Here is a 7,207-nt window from a genome sequence, read left to right as displayed (position 1 = left end):
TAGGCGGAGCCTCCGTGGAGTCCCAGATTATGTGGTCTAAGGTGGCAGGCTCGCCGCACAGCTGACAACACGGATTTACCAAATCGGGAAAGATATTGGAATACGTCAACGGGTTTGGCTGCGACCGCGTTTGCAGCCGCCTCCACACCTGTTCGCGGCTGAGTGAAACGTGCGCGGGGGGGGGGGCACGCTCGCTCTAAGGTCCCTGTAAAAAATAATGTGGATTAGCAGAATATACAAAGCGAAAGATGTCAGCGTTCACCATGTTAATTGTTGTTGGCGTTGACATTGTTCTAGACGGCGATGGTTTTGAGCAAAGGAAGGGTGCGTAACTGGCTTCCTGGATATGCGGACGCCTCATTCGTGCTTTGATACATGTGGCGGTGGTGAGAGATGTGGCCTGAATGCATTAGGGCTGACAGCGTTGTGGCTGAGATTCGGCACGGCAGCAATAGCTAGGCCGCAGCATTCATCTGGTTATCAATCTCTCGCGATCAACCATTAACTGCATGCCACCTCCCAGGGTGGCAGGGAGGGCGCGCTGCATATCCAGTGTGCGGAAGGCAATCAAAGCAGGCTTTTGCAATTGGACACCAACGCAATGTACACGAAAGCGAGATTGTGATCTCCACTGACCCACAGAGCCGGTTGTGCGCCTTTCCTTCCGTGAAAATGAACGGCCTTTGCCAAGTTGTCAACGCCCATGAACTCTATGAACATAATAATAATAATCGGTTTTTGGGGAAAGGAAATGGCGCCGTATCTGTCTCATATATCGTTGGACACCTGAACCGCGCCGTAAGGGAAGGGATAAAGGAGAGAGTGAAAGTAGAAAGGAAGAAGAGTTGCCGTAGTGGAGGGCTCCGGAATAATTTCGACCACCTGGGGATCTTTAACGTGCACTGACATCGCACAGCACACGGGCGCCTTAGCGTTTTTCCATAAAAACGCAGGCGCCGCGGTCGGGTTCGAACCCGGGAACTCCGGATCAGTAGTAGTCGCCCGTGTGCTGTGCGATGTCAGTGCACGTTAGAGATCCCCAGGTGGTCGAAATTATTCCGGAGCCCTCCACTACGGCACCTCCTTCTTCCTTTCCTATTTCACTCCCTGCTTTATCCCTTCCCTTACGGCGCGGTTCGGGTGTCCAACGATATATGAGACAGATACCGTGCCACTTCCTTTCCCCAAATACCAATTATAATTATATATATATATATATATATATATATATAAAAGTAGTCGAGCGCTCTAACCACTGAGCCACCGCGGCGGGGAACTCTATGAACGCCGTCGGCTCACTTGTTTTGTTTGGTTTTGAGGAAAGGAAATGGCACAATAACCGTCTCACGTATCTAGGTGGACACCCCAACCGCTCCGTAAAGGAATGGATAAAGGAGAAAGGGAAAAAGGAAAGAAAACTAACAATTGAAAGTTAGATTTTGAGGAAAGGCGCGGCGCTGCGCAGCGGCGGAACACCTGTGGCTCGGTGCTACTATTGGCGCATGCCCAGTAGTGACTAGGGAAAGTGAGAAAGTGAAATATCTGCGGAGAGGAGCGCGTTGTGACGTCATGTTCCTCCTCGGAGCACCGCCACGGTGAAATCGCAAGTTCGCGGCTTGTAAAGCTTTCGCTTTAATAGTTGGGCATGGCATGATATGCAATTAGCGTCTCGCCCCTGGGAACATCCGGGTCGGGACCACCTCACCAGCTCGGCTGACAAAATTTCGAGCATACTGGTGAGCGGCCCCGTTCCCTGGAACACCCACGTGGGTCGGGACCCACACCAGATCCACTTCCTTCCTATCTTTTGGCATCGTGCGAATAATTTTGTATGCAGTGGCAGAGATACGACCCCTCACGTAGTTGCGAACGGCCATTTTGGAATCACCCGCCGCGGTGGCTCAGTGGTTAGAGCGCTCGACTACTGATCCGGAGTTCCCGGGTTCGAACCCGACCGCGGCGGCTGCGTTTTTATGGAGGAAAAACGCTAAGGCGCCCGTGTGCTGTGCGATGTCAGTGCACGTTAAAGATCCCCAGGTGGTCGAAATTATTCCGGAGCCCTCCACTACGGCACCTCTTCTTCCTTTCTTCTTTCACTCCCTCCTTTATACCTTCCCTTACGGCGCGGTTCAGGTGTCGAACGATATATGAGACAGATACTGCGCCGTTTCCTTTCCCCAAAAACCAATGATTATTTATTATTATTATTGTTTTGGAATCACGAAGAATTGTGCTGGTACCTTCCTGAACGATTCCTAGTGCTATTGCAGCCTCTTCGGCCTCTTCCACTCGGTCCGTGACCACCGTAGCCGCTACCCTGCGGGAGATGCTCACCGCGCTCCCAGCGAAAGCGTATTTGCCTGTAAATTTATAATGTGCCGCATCAAAATACACGGCACTATCGTCCCCTTGATACTTTTTGTTGAACTTCTTCGCCCTGGCCCTCCTCCGGTTTTCATGACGGTCCGCTTGCATGCTCTTGGGGATAGGTTTGACCCGAATGCGTTCGCGCATCTCTGTACGTATAATCACCTGGCCTGAAGGGTACGCGTCCTATATGCTTAAGCTTCGCAAATTTAGAGCCCCGTATCTGTCTGCTTGAGCCGCTGCTCTTTAGAAGTAAGTTATGCCTCAGTGAGCTCTTCAAGGGTGTTTTGGCCGGCAAGATACAGAAGTCTCGTGGTGTACGTGTTTCTGGGGAGGCCTAGAGGCGCCTTGTACGCCTGTCAACAAAGTAACAACAACAACATGCAACAAATAACGCCGCACAGGTTGAAGACCTCGGTCCAGCAGACCATACGGCTCGTTAAACGCGTGGCGACTCCGCGACAGGGCATGACAGAGCGCAACACACGTCGGCTCGTTAAGGCTTTCGTCGTTAATCGGCTTGTGTGCGCCACCTCTTACCTGGATCTCAAGAGAGCAGAGTAAAAACTTGAACTGCCTGGTGAGGGGAGTGATAATGTTACGGGGAGTCAAGTCACTCTACCTACCTATCAATAAGCCCCTAACCGTCGGCCGCGAACTTTTGGAAAGCGAAAAAAATGCAGCCCGAGTCTTCCAAACGTGCCCCCCCCCCGCCCCCCCCACGCACACACACACACACACACACAAAGTAAAAAGGAAATAACAATGTTTTCGCATTGAAAGCACATAAGTAGATTTAAGAAGTGAAAATGAAAATTGGTATTTGCAGTATTTTTCTCACGGACACGTCAACCGCGCCGTAAGGGAAGAGATAAAGGAGGGACTAAGAGAAGAAAGAGGTGCCATAGTGGAGGGCTTCGGAATAATTTAGACCACCTGGAAATCTTTAACGTGCATTGACATTGCACAGCACACGGGCGCCTTTGCGTTTCGCCCCCATCGAAACGCTGCCGCCGCGGTCGGGTTTGGACCCGGGTACTCCGGATCAGTAACCGAGCGCGCTAACCACAGAGCCACCGCGGCGGGTCTCAGCGCTCTTCCCCTGCAGGTTTCGCCGCTAACGGCTAGGGACACTAATGTTGTTTCGGAATGTACGACCATATTTCGCGCCGAAATTTACATACCTTTATATGAGACGAGAGCAATCGCAATTGAACATACTCTTCACGAAACATAAGTTAGACAAAAACGGGAAGCCAGGAGAGTTATGGCGCCTTCAATCTCAGACTTCACCAGTTGAGGTAAGCCGTCATTTCTGACGGCTACACCGACGTTACAGAGGACGCCCGTAGATTCTAGACCAGTTTTTGCGGGGGGCGGCGGTATAATGCGCAACTTCAAAGTTCAATCCTCGTAAACTGAATTAGCAGCCGTCAAAGAAGACTCCTCGCACTTCATGGCGAACGAGATGTTTGAATTACAGTCTAATAATAATAATAATTGGTTTTTGGGGAAAGGAAATGGCGCAGTATCTGTAAGATATATCGTTTGACATCTGAACCGCGCCGTAAGGGAAGAGATAAAGGAGGGACTAAGAGAAGAAAGGAAGAAAGAGGTGCCGTAGTGGAGGGCTCCGGAATAATTTCGACCACCTGGTGGTCTTTAACTTGCACTGACGTCACACAGTACACGGGCCTCTAGAATTTCGCCTCCATCAAAATTCCACAGCCGCGGCTGGGATCGAACCCGCGTCTTTCGGGTCAGCAGCCGAGCGCCGTAACCACTAAGTCACCGCGGCGGCTGCACAGTACTGATAGGCGATGGGCATCTGGACTTGTAGCTGGAACTTTGAGCAGCTCGCCTATCAGCGCAATGCGAGCTGCTTAAAGCGCCAGACAGAAGTCCAGGTGCCCACCCGAGGGGTGTAGATCTCTCACCCTGCGAAGGCTAATATTCTTTCGGCGATTTTGTTTCAGGATTTTTCATGTAGCATGGATGGCAATAAGGAAAATAATATATTAACATGGTGCAGCGAACATGACAACGTTGAAAGCGTGCCTGCATCAAAACGCGCTTGAAAACGCGCGCAGTGTGCACCATTTGAATGAAAGCACAGCCTAAAACAAGAGAGAAAGACTGAGGAACCAGTCAGCAATGATACGCTTTACAGACTGCTGCAGTGTAGAAAGAATGATCATGAGCAACAGGGAGAATAACAATTTCAGGTTTATGTGCAAATTATTGGAAAACTTGTGCAATCAAAACTTCCAAACCCACACGCAAGATAATTCTTCCTGCTATTATCATGCTATAGCTTCTAGGAGGTAAACAAAGCAAAGCAGTGTCTTCACCGATGTTATTTTACAAGTCTGCTACACGACTCTGGCCGTGAGAGTCAAGCCACTGAACAATGTCTCTTGCTGATGGAGTGATATGCCGCGCTTTCCCATTACCAGAAGAAAAATACAAAATCGTAGCACAGGTTACCGGAAACAAGGCTTTAATGTAGAGAAGCCGTGACTAAGACGACCTGTCTTCCTGGGAGTCCAAAGGCAAGCAAGCTGAGAACAACAAGAAATCCCGCAACAAGAGCGCTCATAAAAAATGATGAACCGCTGTTGTCATCGCCATCTGTCTTCGGCGACGGAAGAGCTGCTTTTGTTGAGGACAGTATCTTTGAACAGCGTATTTTGGTCCCCGCGCCTTTTTCGCAGATCACTGCAAGCACTTGCACTTGAACACCAGATCTGCGTAAAAGTGAGCTATCCGCAATCCACTGGAACGTGACCTCTTCAGCTTGCAAAGATTTGGTGCCTTTGACGTATATACCTTTCGATCTTGCGCAGGTTGCCTCTTTCACGCCGTCGCTAGGAGTGAACCCCGAAAAGGTGCCCTTCAAAACATCGCGACGTCTTCGTCTTCTGTTTCCATCTTTGAACTTGGCGACAACAGCATACATTTCGACGATCTTCACAGGCGCTTTGACGGAGCACGTCAGGGTCCCATGATTGGGCACAACACTTATAGTCGCAGTTAAACCGTCCTTCTTTTCGTAGTCAGCAGGCGCAGAGGGAGACCACTCCAGGGAGTCGCACTTTACAGGTTCCGGGCCTTGGGTTGGTGGCGCGCCGCCCGGTGTAAGAGCTGCTTTTGTGGAGGCCAGTATCTTTGAACAGCTTATTTTGGTCCCTTTTTCGCAGATCACAACAAGTACTTGCGCTTCAACACCAGCGCTGCCTAAAGCCGAGCTGTCCGCAGTCCACTGGAACTTGACCTCTTCAGCTTGCAACGTTTGGGTGCCTTTGACGTATTTCTCGTTCGACGCTGCGCAGGCAACCTCTGTCATGCCGTCGGGTGGAGTGAACCCGGAAAAGGTGCCCTTCAGAATGTCGATGACTTTGGTTATCTCTCCGTCCTTGAACTTGGCGACAACAGCATACAGTTCTACGATCTTCACCAACGCTTTGACGGAGCAAGTGAGGGTTGCATCTTTGGAGACAACGCTTATTGTTGCTGTTAAACCGTCCTTCTTTTCGTAGTCAGCAGGCGCAGAGGGAGACCATTCCAGGGTGTCGCAATTTACAGGTTCCGGGCCTTGGGTTGGTGGCGCGCCGCCTGGTGTAAGAGCTGCTTTTGTGGAGGCCAGTATCTTTGAACAGCTTATTTTGGTCCCTTTTTCGCAGATCACAACAAGTACTTGCGCTTCAACACCAGCGCTGCCTAAAGCCGAGCTGTCCGCAGTCCACTGGAACTTGACCTCTTCAGCTTGCAACGTTTGGGTGCCTTTGACGTATTTCTCATTCGATGCTGCGCAGGCAGCCTCTGCCACGCCGTCGGGTGGAGTGAACCCGGAAAAGGTGCCCTTCAGAATGTCGCTGGCTTTGGTTATCTCTCCGTCCTTGAACTTGGCGACAACAGCATACAGTTCTACGATCTTCACCAACGCTTTGACGGAGCAAGTGAGGGTTGCATCTTTGGGGACAACGCTTATTGTTGCTGTTAAACCGTCCTTCTTTTCGTAGTCAGCAGGCGCAGAGGGAGACCATTCCAGGGTGTCGCACTTTACAGGTTCTGGGCATTGGGTTGGTGGCGCGCCGCCCGGTGTAAGAGCTGCTTTTGTGGAGGCCAGTATCTTTGAACAGCTTATTTTGGTCCCTTTTTCGCAGATCACAACAAGTACTTACGCTTCAACACCAGCGCTGCCTAAAGCCGAGTTATCCGCAGTCCACTTGAACTTGACCTCGTCAGCTTGCAACGTTTGGGTGCCTTTGACGTATTTCTCGTTCGATGCTGCGCAGGCAGCCTCTGCCACGCAGTCGGGTGGAGTGAAGCCGCAAAAGGTGCCTTTCAAAATGTCGCTGGCTTTGGTTATCTCTCCGTCCTTGAACTTGGCGACAACAGCATACAGTTCTACGATCTTCACCAACGCTTTGACGGAGCAAGTGAGGGTTGCATCTTTGGGGACAACGCTTATTGTTGCTGTTAAGGTGTCCTTCTTTTCGTAGCCACCAGTAGCAGGGGGAGACTATTCGAGAGTGTCACACTTGACGGGTTCCGGGCCTTGGGGTGGCGGTGTGGTGCCCGGTGTAAGAGCTGCTTTTGTGGAGGCCAGTATCATTGAACAGCTTTTTTTGGTCCCTTTTTGGCAAATCACAGCGAGTACTTGCGCCTCTACTCCAGTGCTGCCTAAAGCCGAGTTGTCCGCAGTCCACTGGAACTTTACCTCTTCAGCTTGCAACGTTTGGGTGCCTTTGACGTATTTCTCATTCGATGCTGCGCAGGCAGCCTCTGCCACGCCGTCGGGTGGAGTGAACCCGCAAAAGGTGCCTTTCAAAATGTC

At 50.9% G+C, this 7,207-nt stretch overlaps 1 non-coding gene across 1 annotated transcript; it reads left to right on the top strand.

Annotated features, from left to right (window-relative positions):
* The first annotated feature begins 1,890 nt into the window (after positions 1-1,890).
* Positions 1,891-1,962, top strand: TRNAS-ACU (transfer RNA serine (anticodon ACU)). The gene has a single exon. It is a non-coding gene; the product is annotated as a tRNA-Ser (tRNA).
* Positions 1,963-7,207: the final 5,245 nt, after the last annotated feature.

Source organism: Amblyomma americanum, chromosome 2 (genome assembly GCF_052857255.1).
Source record: "Amblyomma americanum isolate KBUSLIRL-KWMA chromosome 2, ASM5285725v1, whole genome shotgun sequence".
NCBI lineage: Eukaryota > Metazoa > Arthropoda > Arachnida > Ixodida > Ixodidae > Amblyomma > Amblyomma americanum.
Note: the sequence above shows the minus strand (reverse complement) of the source record. Positions and strands in the feature narration are given on the sequence as shown.